This window comes from Cotesia glomerata, linkage group LG7 (genome assembly GCF_020080835.1).
Source record: "Cotesia glomerata isolate CgM1 linkage group LG7, MPM_Cglom_v2.3, whole genome shotgun sequence".
NCBI classification, from domain to species: domain Eukaryota; kingdom Metazoa; phylum Arthropoda; class Insecta; order Hymenoptera; family Braconidae; genus Cotesia; species Cotesia glomerata.
The window spans coordinates 26141270-26156564 of record NC_058164.1 but is presented as its reverse complement, the minus strand read 5'-3'; the positions used below and the strand labels follow the sequence as shown (position 1 = coordinate 26156564).

Below are 15295 nucleotides of genomic sequence, written 5' to 3'. Positions count from 1 at the left end.
GGCGCCTGCAATCTAGAGACATAGTCGGTGGTGGAAAATCGATATAACGAGGAGAAAGCTACCCTCGTATGAAACGCAAGACCGAGACATCGTTACCCTCCCTTAGGGCAGTGTTGGAGATCTAGGGGTAGTAGGATTTGGCAAAGAGACAACCAATGGGGCTCAAGACCTTTCAAGGGACACTTCGGGTGAGTACTTGCTTCTGGACGGAATCCGAGCCCTTAGACATGTTCTCTATTCTACAGAGGCTCGTTCAATTCCTCAGAGGTTATTAAACCCCGTGTTCTGATATCCTGAAAGGGCTGATAGTCAACTTGTGCAATTTGCCAATTAATTTACGGTATTGGCAGTCGATTCATCGGAGCATGAAGTTATTTAGTTCCTAGTTTGTTTGGATACATCGATCCCTCGGGAAGTATCTTTGATGTCATATTTATGGATTATTGATGTCTGTTTATGATGCCAATGATATTCGAGAAACATTTCCAACGAAATTTGATAACTTGCAACTGTCTAAGCTTTCAGAGCTTTTTTTTAGTTTTTTACTAGCAACCTTGCAGTTACTATGTAAAATTTTGGTTTATTAAATGATGACTTTTGTTAAATTGCACTGTATTTTCTTAAATATTGACATTTTTAAAGATATAAGCTCATCCTGATGTTACCCTTATCGAGACCTTTCATTTGAATACCTACATGCATTTTTATATATTTTTCATATATACATATATATAATATATATAAAATATATGAAAAATTGATGTGGGTACTCAAATGAAAGCTCTTGATGATTGTAATATCGGGATGAGCTTATATCTTTAAAAATGTCAATAGTTCACAAGATATTTATTAAAATGCCGTGTACTTTCTAAAATCTTGACATTTTTGAAGATATAAGCTCATTTCGATGATACACTCATCAAGAGCTTTCATTTGAGTACTCACATGCATTTTTGATATATTTTTCATATATACATATATATATAATATATATATAAATATATGAAATATATGAAAAATTGATGTGGGTACTCGAATGAAAGGTCTTGATGAGTGTAACATCGGAATGAGCTAATATCTTTAAAAATTTCAATAATTCACAAGATATTTATTAAAATGCCGTGTACTTTCTTAAATATTGACATTTTTAAAGATATAAGCTCATCTCGATGTTACACTCATAAAGAGCTTTCATTTGAGTACCCACATGCATTTTCATATATTTTTCATATATTCATATATATATAAATATATATAAAATTGATGTGGGTACTCAAATGAAAGGTCTTGATGAGTATAATGTCGGGATGAGCTTATATCTTTAAAAATGTCAATAGTTCATAAAATATTTGTTAAAATGCCTTGTACTTTCTTAAATATTGACATTTTTAAAGATATAAGCTCATTCCGACGTAACACTCATCAAGAGCTTTCATTTGAGTACCCACATGCATTTTCATATATTTTTCATATATACATATATACAAATATATAAAATATATGAAAAATTGATGTGAGTACTCAAATGAAAGGTCTTGATGAGTGTAACATCGGGACGAGCTTATATCTTTAAAAATGTCAATAGTAAAGAAATTACAAGGCATTTTAACACATATCTTGTCACAAGACCTTTACAATGAAAAAAGGTCATCAATTTTTTGTTAAGAACCAATTTCAATGATAACTCAACTGAATTTTGGATCGCAAGCTCCTCTACGCGTTTTTTGCGACTACTGCACTGCGTCATAACTAAAATCCCGAATCCTGTAGCAGAAAAGTTGGTAAGAAATAAAAAAAACCTCAAACTGTGCCAAGATAAAAATCAGCAATTAAATTTAAAAAGGGGGTAACACGGTATCTGAAAGAAAAAGAACACTTTTCCGTCAGTCTTCCCATTTAGCATTTAGCGATCAATTTAGGCCGAACTACTCGACACAGATCGACAGCGGCTATGAATTTCGATTATAAATTACACCCCAAACCCAATGACCTTTTCATTCCTTTGGCGAGCAGAAACCACCCTCGCTTCAACCTTTCCAAACTTTTCATTATTTCCTTTGCCCTAAAATTAGCCCGCATGATATTCAATGGACCAAGATAATGATTGACCACCTGAGGTTCATTTTGTCCAAGCTAAATATATCGCTTCAATCAGAAAGTATCCTTTAATCTTCCCCACGTTTTATTTCATAACATATAACATATAATATGAAATATGAATAAGCAAATAAAATAGTTATTATTATTACTATACCCTCCGCCTCCTTTCGAGCTAAAGTACAACCGCTGTGTACTCTCTTAACCCGACCCGAACGGGGTTGTATCGAACGGATGACGTCACGGGAAATGTGACGTCATTACGGTGGTGCTCATCCATATTTAAGGTAACTTTGACACATTTTAAGGTCTTTTAGACGTTTTACACTCCAAAAAATCGGGAGTGAATTCTAAATTTTTTAATTTACAACATTTCAATCCAAATTATAAATTTTTACTAAAAAAAAAATTAACAAGCTTTAAATCTAAAATTATCAAGAAATATTTTTAAATTTTTTATTTTGTAATTATTAATTATTTTTTTCATAAAGTTGGACTTTAAAGCTTTATTCGGATTTTTTTATTTAAAAAGAAAATTTTTATTTACCTTTAACAATTTTTAAATCCAAAATTATCAATAAATATTTTAAAGAAATTTATTTAAATTTTTTATTTTGTAAATATTAATTATATTTTTTATAAAATTTAATTTTGAAACTTTAAACCTATTTTTTTGTTTTTTGGTGATAAATCTTGAAGTAAAAAATAAAAAACAATAAATTATCAATATAAAGACGTTTAATTAATTAAATTTTATTGAAATTAACTGCTATGGCAGTTTTGAAGAATTTTTAATAAATAAATTACTACGTAAGACGCGCAGTAGCCTTTTGAATCCGGCTCTTGCTTACCAAAGCGTTGGACCGGGTTCGAGCCCAGCGTACGCCAATTAATATTTTTAATATTTAATTATTATTAAATATATTGAAATATATTAAATATTCATTAAGTGTATTATTCTTCACAGCTAATAATAGTTTATATTAAAAAAAAAAATTATTAGATAGAATTTATTAAAAATTACTAGTAAAAATAAAAAAAATATTTTTTTTTTTTTTTTAGTTAAAAATTTGTTATATAAATCTACAAATTTATTTTAATTTTTAAATATTTAATATACTTAAACTAATTGACGTAAATTTCACTTTAGGATTAATAAATAAATTTATTTATTTATAAATATTTATTAAGTGTATTATTCTGATCAGCGAATAATAGTTTATATTTAAGAAAAAATTATTGGAGAGAATTTATTAAAATTACTGCTTTTAAAATTAAAAATATGTATGCAATTTTTAATTAAAAATTTGTATAAAACTACAAAAATTTATCTTAATTTTTAAATAATTAATATAATTAAAATTCTTGAAGTAAATTTTATTTTTGGATTAATAAATGAATTTATTTATTTATAAATATATTAAATATTCATTAAGTGTATTATTCTTCACAGCTAATAATAGTTTATATTAAAAAAAAAAATTATTAGATAGAATTTATTAAAAATTACTAGTAAAAATAAAAAATATTAAAAAAATAAAAAATATATATAGGATTAATATATAAATATATTAAATATTTATTAATTTATATTAAAAAGAGAATTTATAGAAAATTACAATTAAAAATTTTGCAATGTTTTTTTTTTTTAAATTAAAAATTTGTATAAAATTACAAATTTATCTTAATTTTTAAATATTTAATATAGTTAAAATTCTTGGAGTAAATTTTACTTTAGGATTAATAAATAAATCAAATAAACAAATAATTAAATAAATAACTAATTAAATAAATTTATTAAGTATTTAAATAAATTAAAAATCAACCGAGAAAAAATATTTATATATATTTATATATAAATTGGTTATATATGATTATATATGAAAAATGGCTAAATATAATCATATCTAATTATATATAATTATATATAACTATATATAATTATATATAACAATATTTAATTATATATTTATTATATCTAATTAATTATTGGGTTAATTTTATGGATAGAATATTTAATATGGTTCTACGCAATTCTGTGTAACCAATTAAAATGCAAAAACAAAAATATCTAGATATAATTCTATAGCTATAACACCAGCGGTCACCCATCCAACTATTAACCCTGCTCAATGCTGCTTAACTTTGGTGATCTCCGTGCGTCTTGGTGTCTGTCTGCTGTGCTGCTGTCTTAAATGATAATGATTCTATGATCTACATAATGTATCATCCACTCTTATAATTTAGATGAAAAATATGAAAATATATCATGTAAGCAAACTATTCGTAACGCGATTGGTCGAATATATCATAAGCATGAAAATATATGCAAACTCTATAGTCAGGCGCGCGCTTGCGCGCGCAAATTTAAATTCTAGTATGAGTTTATCATAAATGGAATATAAAAATTGATTTTAATATATATTTGGATAGTCATTATTCATAATTTATTTATTTTACCGAATTTCATTATAATATAATACTTATTTAAATAATAAAATAAATAATGATTTTACTATTAGGTAGTAGGGGAAGGACGGGCAAAACGGATATGTTAATTTAAAAATGAAATAACAAATATATATTATAATCATATCCATTCTTAACTTTGGCTAATAATTTTTGGGTAATTGAAGTTTATAATTAAAGTAAAATAAAAAATAATAACAAAGAAATTCTTCTTCGAAATTAAAAAAAAAAAAAAGTCAACATTATCCGTTTTGCCCTACCACGGGCGAGCAAAATGAATACTCAGGTCGCGTAAAACGAATACTGATTGGAAAATACATTTCAATCAAAACAATCGTCGCAAAAATATCAACCGCGTCCTGAATATGAAGAAAAATCAAATCTGCATCGTCCTTAACAACATTAAACTAAGTACTGTATACTTGATTTAAAAATTTTTTTTTTTCCTAAATTTCAATATTTATAAAAAAAAATTCCCACAAGTATGCAAAACCAATGCTTTATCGATAACGGTAAGTGTAGTTACATAATAGATTGATAGATTGCTGTCTAAAATGTTTCTATCGACCGACCAGCGATTTAAAACGATTATTCATTTTACCCGCCCTCTCCGTCTTGCCCGTCCGTCCCCTAGCAGAGCAGACCAAAACATCTCATAGGAAATGTGACAAATTTTGTATTTCAGAATTATTTAAACCTACACTGATAAAAAAATTAACTTGACTCAAGAGCCAAATTCTTGAACCAAGAATACCATTTTGAAGAAAATGATTTTCTTGAGTCAAGAGAATAAATTCTTGAGCTAAGAAATTATTCTTGGTCTAAGAAAATTTTCTTGAGTCAAGAATTTATTCTCTTGATTCAAGAAAATCATTTTCTTCAAAATGGAATTCTTGGTTCAAGAGTTTGGCTCTTAAGTCAAGTCAATTTTTTTATCAGTGTAGTTATAAACATCATTTTACACTTTTTGTGATTACCAAAAAAAAATTTTTTTTCAAAGAAAAAATTTTTATGTCTGTTAATTATATATAGATAGATAGATAGGTATATTATTTATTTGACCATGAGATCGTAATCCCTTGTGGCCATACATAAGAGAAAATTACATTTTTTACATTGGTTTAATACATAGTATTAATTTTAGTACAAATATAGAATATAAATTTAAGTTACATTAAATTAAATTAATTTTAATCCGTTCAGATCAGAAACAACTACATAGTATCTTAATTAATCGATTCTAGACTATGAAAATAGTTGAATGCAGCGCTACGAAATTCATTAAAAGTATCAAGATTTGTAAGATTTGCTGGTAATGTGTTCCAAACGCGTATTGCTGATACTATAAATGACTTATCATAAAAAGCAAGATGGCTAGCTGGAAGCCTTAAATAATCTTGTCGTACATCTCCTCTGCGCAACATCGGTTGCAGAAAAATTAATTCATTACGGAATATCAGTTAGCCAGGTTTCCAAAATTGCAATAACATCAAAGGAATGCGTTCTAAAAAATTCTTTAAATTCGGCAAAGTGGCTATGTAGTGATTGCGCATTAAGGTGGCAAAGATGTAATTCCTTAGAAACTGTGGTAGATGTTGGCAAAACATTAGGCGACGTTGGTGGTGCATTATATAAGCATATATAATTATATATGGGACTATATACAATCTTGCATGGCTGTATATTGCTCCATATATAGTCATATATAATTATATATGATTATATATAACCTCATCATATACAATTCCACATATAATCATGTATGATTATATATAATTCTATATACTTATATATAATTGTATATGGAACTATATATAATCCTGCATGGTTGTATATTGCTCCATATATAGTCATATATGATTATATATAACCTCATATACAATTCTATATATAATCATGTATGATTATATATAATTATGTATGATCATATATAATTGTATATAATTATATATGTGATTCCATATATAATCATATATAATTATATAAAATTATATACAATTATATAGAAACATTTTTTCTCGGGCATCCTGTAAATTTTAAATTTTCTTCTATTAATCATATCATCATCTAGAATTTTTCCGTTATTCATATTGGAACTAGAGTAAGATGATCTAACTGGACGATATGATGAGATGAACGGCTCGGCTCATTTGATCGACATAAAAACAGTTAATCTGGATCACTCCCAATGATTAAGAATGCTTTGATCAAGATTCGGTTGTCAGTTGCATTAGAGATGACAAGTGATGGGATGGTCATCCTATCTTCGAGCCCGTTATGATTTTTACCGTTCAGTTGCATTCGTTTAAAAAATCAATAACCTTCATAGAAAAATTTTGATTAAAATAAAAATCTTGAATTTTTTCCAAAATTTTTGCTATTTTAATTTTTTAAAAAATTTTATTCCGTCGGTTTTTAATTAAGGGGAACCTAAGTGTCGTACCTTGCTGGCCTCTGACGTCAGAACCGCAAACTAAGTAAGAGAATGATGACTAGGAGAATCTTCTTACCGACGACAGTTACTACCGTAACCAAATGAAAATCGGTAAACAAATGAATAAATGAATGACGGGCATATATTAATATATTAATTATTGATGTAATCTCTTGATGGGAGATGAAGATGTTATCTCATCTTGAGAAATACTTAATAAGTAAATATGGTTCTGTAGTTTTAATTAAAGCGAGGCTTACGTAACTTCTCGAGTTATTTTATTACTCTGTAAGCCGGGGATTGTTTTTTAGTGGCGACCAGGCGGCGCCAAACACCACATTCACATTATGATCCGGGTTCTAAACGACCGGACCGGGTTCATCATCCTCTTTAACGGTCTCTTAATTCCAGCTGGATAATTAACAAAGCATCAGCATCGAAATTATCTAAATTTAGGCATTCATATTTTTAATATTCTCTTAAAAATTTGCGAAGTAAATTATTGATTTGATCCTTAGAAGCTATCTCTTTACTCCCAGAATTTCATTTAAAAATCTCCGGAGTTAATTATTTAATTTTAATAAATAATTAGAACATTAACGATCTAGTAAATTAAAAGAATTCAAAGTTTTTGTTCTCAAATATTGTTCACTAAATAAATAATAATTTCTAGTTAAATAGATTTTTTTTTAACTTCCCGCTAAGAAAATCGAAGATTTTCAAAAATCGGGAAGTTATTGTTTTCACCCCGTTTTGCAAAAATCGAGTTTTCATCAGATCTCAACGTTTTAAGGTCACAGGAAGCTTCCCTGACTATCCCCGCGAGGTTGTCACGGTGTCTGTATGTATGTATGTGTGTGTGTGTGAAAGTATGTGAACCGCTTATAACTTTTGAACGGCTTGACCGATTTCATCGCGGTTGGTGCCATTCGAAAGGGCTTGGCCAAACTTAGATTTTGAAAACTATTTGGACCGATTCAGATCAATAGATTTTGAGAAATCTTCAAAAAACTGAAAAAAAAAATTTTTTTCAAATGTGGTTTTTTTGGAATAACTTTTAAACGGCTTAAAGGTTCAATTCCAAAAACTAATCAGCTCTTAACCTCAGAAAACCACGTCGATCGCCACCAGTCCGGTCGAAATCGGTTGATTCGTTCGAGAGATATCGTGAACGAAAGAAAACCGAAAAAAGTGTTTTTTCGGAATAACTCCGAAATTCCTAGCGCGATCAATTTAAAATTTGAGATTCTTTGTGAGGCTTGAAAAACTGCGTCGAATTCTTCTGACCGCGTAAAAATCGGTTTATTCATTCAAAAGTTATTACGGTTTAAAAATTCAAAAAATAGTGTCTTATCAAATCTCTATCAGACTTTCGGAGCTCGAAGAGCTTTAAAGCATAGGAAAGCAATTTCTTTGAGCTCGGAGAGCTCAAAATAACCCATAGATTGTATTTTTGAGCTCGAAGAGCTCAAAAACGTCATTGGTGCAATTTTAAGCGCCTAAGTATAGAATTAGCGGGAAGTTGCAGGGATGGCCTTCAGGGTCAACCGTTTTCCTAATTTTTTCAATACTTATTGATTTATTTTGAGAATTTAAAGATATAAAAATGATATCGACGGTCTAATTAGCAATTGGTCTAACAATCAAATCAAAAAGATTGTATCTCTTAGCTTGTTTCCTGTATAAACTCTTCAATTCTGGTGAACCAAATTTTTTGAGGTGTCTCTTTGTTGAGGAGCCACAAGATATAAGTCGCGCTTAAAATTGCACCAATGACGTTTTTGAGCTCTTCGAGCTCAAAAATACAATTTATGGGTTATTTTGAGCTCTCCGAGCTCAAAGAAATTGCTTTCCTATGCTTTAAAGCTCTTCGAGCTCCGAAAGTCTGATAGAGATTTGATAAGACACTATTTTTTGAATTTTTAAACCGTAATAACTTTTGAATGAATAAATCGATTTTTACGCGGTTAGAAGAATTCGACGCAGTTTTTCAAGCCTCACAAAGAATCTCAAATTTTGAATTGATCGCGCTAGGAATTTCGGAGTTATTCCGAAAAAACACTTTTTTCGGTTTTCTTTCGTTCACGATATCTCTCGAACGAATCAACCGATTTTGACCGGACTGGTGGCGATCGACGTGGTTTTTTAAGGTTAAGAGCTGATTAGTTTTTGGAATTGAACCATTAAGCCGTTTAAAAGTTATTCCAAAAAAACCACATTTGAAAAAAATTTTTTTTTCAGTTTTTTGAAGATTTCTCAAAATCTATTGATATGAATCGGTCCAAATAGTTTTCAAAATCTAAGTTTGGCCAAGCCCTTTCGAATGGCACCAACCGCGATGAAATCGGTCAAGCTGTTCAAAAGTTATAAGCGGTTCACATACTTTCACACACACACACACACACATACATACAGACACCGTGACAACCTCGCGGGGATAGTCAGGGAAGCTTCCTGTGACCTTCAAACGTCGAGATCTGATGAAAACTCGGTTTTTGCAAAACGGGGTGAAAACAATAACTTCCCGATTTTTGAAAATCTTCGATTTTCGTTGCGGGAAGTTAAAAATCTAAAGATTCCGCTGAATAAATCTCCTATTTTTATTCCGATAGATATGAAATTACAAATGAATCACCGATTCGTCATTCTTAAGTTAAATTGAAATATTTCACATTTTATCCTCCTTGGAAAAGGATGATCGTCGCTGGAAATAGTAAACAGTAATTATCAGGTGAGTCAGAGTCGGGTGAAATTGTCAACTTGGATTTTTTAAGGCATATTTCGGGCATATTTGTGAAAGCTTGAGCCTCGTCAACGTCAGATGAGACATCAAACATCAAACCTGTGGACTGTCGATAATAATGGGCTAGTTAAGTGTAGTCTTAGGCGTAATGTAAAATAAATGATACCAAGATAACGATAATATTCTTTCAAGGGCGTTTGTCCTTAATCACCCAGCCGACAAGTATTAATGATAGTGTATCTTTTGCTGAAAGAATATTTTCGTTTATCTCTTCTACCGATAAATTATTTTAATTGAAATGTTGTGTTAACATATTATTTCTTTCGCTGAATCATTTTTAATAATGCCAATGTTATTGTAGTGTATGTTTGCTTTTTTTGATATATTTTTAGATATTTTAGTGCAGAAAAAATAAGTCTTGAAATTAAAAAGTTTTATGAGATTGTAAATAAAAAAAGTAATTGTGTTGTAAAAGTGTATCGCTTACTCACAATAGGATTGGATATTAATAATTCTAAGAATAAAAATAATATAAATGATGAGTTATTAAAAATTAAGCTGCATTCGGTCTTTGACTCTTGTCGCTGACGTGATAAACTTAAGATAGACGTCGACTATTATTTCCATGTATTATATTATCATCATTATCATGATTGTTATTTTTTTTTTAGTAATAATACAAATAATAATAGTAATAACTGTTTTTATTATTACAAGGTGGCAATCTTAATAGTATATTAAAATTTTATTGAAATTGGATAAGTAGAACTTGAGACATTGACGGAAATATAGAGTGCATTGATTATGAGCGTCAATGTAATGTAAAAAAGGCCATTCGGCAGCCGAAATGGTAGTAGATTTTTCAAATAAAAAAAATTAATTTTTAATAAAATAATATAATAACACTGATAATGTATAACTTAATTCATGAATTAAAAACAAAATTCAATAATTAATTTAAAACTATTTAGAACAAATTTTGGAAAAAAAATTAGTAAAACGGTTCACCCTAAAGGCCATCTCTGCAACTTCCCGCTAATTCCATACCTGGGCGCTTAAAATTGTACTTATGACGTTTTTGAGATTTTTAAGCTCAAAATATAATTTATGTGATATTTTGAGCTCGCTGAGCTCAAAGAGATAGTATTTCTATGCATTTGAGCTCTTCGAGCTCAAAAGTCTGATAGAAGTTTCATAGAACACTACTTTTGGAATTTTCAAACTGCAATAATTTTTGAATGGATCAACGGATTTTCACGCGGTTGGCGGCATTCGACGCAGTTTTATCAGCCTTATAAAAAATATCCATTATTATTAAATATAATATTATTTACAAATATAAATAATGCTGTGAAGCGGGAAAGAATAGGAGTTACGGTAATTATTACGTGAAGCGTTCCACATTCACGTAACAGGATATTGGTAGGAAAGGATTGAGAAAGGAATGTGGAGAGGATCATCTTAATGTGAGTTTATAGAATATGCGAGAAAAAATTATTAGATAGCTCGGACTGGGATTCGAACCCAGAACCTTCCGAAGACATGTCGGCTACTCTACCATTTGAGCTATCCGGTCTATACTTAATTTCCTTTCGCTTATTCTATATACATTAAGCCACACCGTCCATCTTACGGTAAGCATTAGGTTTTAATTGATCGAACCAAAAATTTCGGAGTAATTTCGAAAAAACACTTTTTTCGGTTTTCTTTCGTTCACGATATCTCTCGAACGAATTAACCGATTTCGACCAGCTTGATGGCGATCGACGTGGTTTTTTATTGTCTAGAGCTGATTAGTTTTTGGAATCGATCGGTAGAGCCGTTTTACAAACGGCTTTATTTAGGAATTTTATTTTTTTTACATGGACGTTTTTTCTTTTGTCAAATTTTATCATAGGCATAAATTTTCTTTGAAATTATTTATATTTTTCTCATTTTAGTGATATCCCAGTCAGCATCCAAGTCAGAAAGATTTCAGTATGAAGTCTTTTAAAAACTTCTTATAGAAGTCCTAATGTGACGTCTTAAGGAGCTCTTTTTTACGAGGTCAGAACTAAGAGCTCTTAATGAACTCATAAGTTTGGAGTCAATTTTCTGACATCTAACTGAGTCCCTTTTTTGGACTTCTTTTTGAGTTGCGTATAATGAGCTTATAGACATTATAAACAAAAACACAAATTTCTTTTTAATATAAAGCTGTCAAAATCTTATTCATTTTTCATTTATTACTTTCCTGATTGAGAAATTAAATTGAAAATGATTAAAAATAATTCGAATTAAATGATTTAAAACAATTTGAATAGATTAATATATAGATATACACTTGGCATAGGTTAACTCATTTCTCTTAATCCAGGTTAATTAAATTTTTCAAAAATTTTAAATTATATTATGAAGTAATAGGCAATAATGTTAAAATCTGGTTCGTAATCAAACTAATTTAGATAAAATAATAAAATTTGATTCTAATCTGAAAAAATTATGTGAACTTTCTACATTTAAGGAGTACTTAGTAGACTTTTGAATATTTTTTAGTATATAAATATTCGTAAAAGTTACTTTTCTCTATCGATACACAGTATCAAATAGAATAAATAATATAGACAATGATCGCAACATTTCATCACTATATAAACTTAGCTTATAAGAATAATGAGATGTGTAACGACATATCGTTTGAACAGCGTAGGGGGCTAGGTATCGATCTAGCACGCGCGCGACTCGGGTTCGAATCTTAGTTACGGCAATTGCGATTTTCACTGTCTCTCTTTAAACCGACAATATTAGGTCAAACTAAAATAACGAACATTCGAAATCAGCATCGGTGCTTCATGAAACTCTGAATTATTTTTCATAATTTACTTTTATTATTATTATTATTAATATTATTTTTGTTGTGTTCTTATTATTGTTATCATTATAATAGCGTATAGAGATAAAAAATCATTCATCTGTGCGAGTTCAGAAAAAAGAGCTCTTTAAGAGCTCGTTTTGATGAGTTCTTAAAGTCTACAATAAGCGGCGCATTCGACCTCTTCAGAAGGTCTTAAAGACGTCTTTTAGACGTAGACTCTGACGTCCAAATCAGAAATCTGAGCTCATTCGGAATAACTTAATACGTCATTTTGCTATCTGGGATCGTTTTTTACGTTTCGCTAAATTTACAAACGGCTAAATTTACAGATTTCAAAGTTTAGAGTTTAGAAACGGCCAAATTTAGAAGTGGCAAAAAAACTGTAAACATAGAAACCTACCCGAATTAATGCTCGCGATTGTATATATACATAAATACATACATATATAAACTTTTGAACTATATATATTTTCTGACTCAGCTCGACAAATTAAGTCAGAAAATGGCTAAATTTTTTAAAAGTTGCGCCATGAGGACGGCTGCAATAGTTAGATTTTTATAAAATCTACTAAAAAAAATTATTTATAGTATAAAAGCTTATATAATTCAATTTTTAATGATAAATTTAGATATTAAGAATTATAATAGTGATAAAAAATAATTATGCATTGATTTTGAGCATCAATGCAGTGGAAAAATGATTTTTATCATGATATATCTAATTTATTTGAACTCTGAGGTTAGATTATTAATAAATTTGATATTTTTAGTTGAAAAATTGACAAAAAATAATTATACATTGATTTCGAGCGTCAATGCAAAGTAAAAAAATTATTTATAATATTGAAGATTATTTAATTTGATTTTTAATGGAGTATTAATAATGAATTTTAATATTAAGAGTTAAAATATTGACTAAAAATAATTATGCATTGATTTTGAGCGTCAATGCAAAGTAAAAAAATTATCTATAATATTGAAGATTATGAAATTTAATTTTTAACGAAGTATTAATGATAAATTTTAATATTAGGAATTGAAATATTGACTAAAAATAATTATGCATTGATTTTGAGCGTCAATGCAATTTATAAAAATTGTTTATAGTGTTAAAGCTTAATTTAATTAAATTTTTAACGGAGTATTAATGATAAATATTACTATTAAGAGTTGAAACATTGATTAAAAATAATTATGCATTGATTTTGAGCATCAATGCGATCTAAGAATTATTATTATCATGATATTTATTTTAATAATTGAATTTTGAGGTAATATTAATAATAAATTTAGTATTTTTAGTGGAAAAATTGACTAAAAATAATTATGCATTGATTTTGAGCGTCAATGTAATAAAAAAATTATTTATAGAATTAGAATTGATCTAAATTGACTTTTAACGGAGTATTAATGATGAATATTAATATTAGGAGTTTAAATATTGACTAAAACTAATTGTGTATTGATTTTAAACATCAATGCAGTGTAACAATTATTTTTATTGTGATATTTTATGTAATAATTGAATTTTGAGGGAACATTAATAATAAATTTGATATTTTTAATGGGAATATTGATGAAAAAATAATTATGCATTGAATTTGAGCGTCAATACACAGTAAAAAAATTATTTATAGCATTGAAGCTTATTTAATTTGATTTTTAATGGAGTATTAATGATAAATTTTATTATTGGAAATCAAAATATTGATCAAAAATGATTATGTATTGATTTTGAGCATCAATGCAGTGGAAAAATTATTTTTATTCTGATATTTAATTAAATAATTGAACTCTGGGGTAAAATTATTAATACATTTGATATTTTTTTAATTAAAAAATTGATGAAAAAATAATTCTGCACTGATTTTGAAGATCAATGCAGTCTTAAAACATTATTTAAAATTGAATAATTTATTTAATTTGAATTTCAACATGACATCAATGGTATTTATTGCTACCAGTAATCAAAACACGGAAAGAAAATTGAAGGAATTTTTACTATTTCACTATCGTAATTTTTATTAAATTAAATAGTAACGGTGGACTATACTTCTCATTTAGTAATTTTACGATCTACTATTGTAAATTTTATCCAACAAACAAGGCTAGCAAGAATCTTAAAAGTCGAATAATATAGAGCAAATTATACAATATGTGTTTGTAAACTTTACAATTCGACTATTGTAAAAATTGACGGTCGGTTTTTAAAAGAAATTTTAGGGAGGGAAAGAGATAGGAGGTTGGACTAATTGGTACCCATACAGTAACTGAAAAAGAAATTGAAATTTCCGTCCTATCCGGGATTCGAACCCAGAACTCTTTGTTGGCAGCCAGAGACTCTCCCTCTACGCTATCCGAGGTAAACTAGAACAAATGCCCTTTAACATTTACATAAACTCGGAGTCTAGCGCTGTGCACGGCGATCGCTCACACTAATTGAGAAACATTCCAATTCAACTATTGTAAAATTTGTTATAGTTCCATTGGAAAGATACAGAGGCGGCACTGGAAATTATAATTCTTACTTTTTACAATAGTAATATCGTATTTTTCTAATCGTAAATTGTAAAATTTCATGAATAAATAGTAAATTTTCTTCTAAAATATTTGAAAATTAATAGTAATAAAAGTATGGTCCAGCTTTACAATAGTTGTATAGTAAATTTTCCCAGAAATTTTTTCCGTGTACACTGTT

The 15295-nt window shown here is 28.6% G+C and overlaps 1 protein-coding gene across 1 annotated transcript in view; it reads left to right on the top strand.

Moving 5' to 3' along the window:
• The window catches only part of LOC123269570 (uncharacterized protein DDB_G0280205-like), a 70627-nt gene that overhangs the window by 11657 nt on the left and 43675 nt on the right, over window positions 1-15295 (top strand). The window lies entirely within an intron of this gene.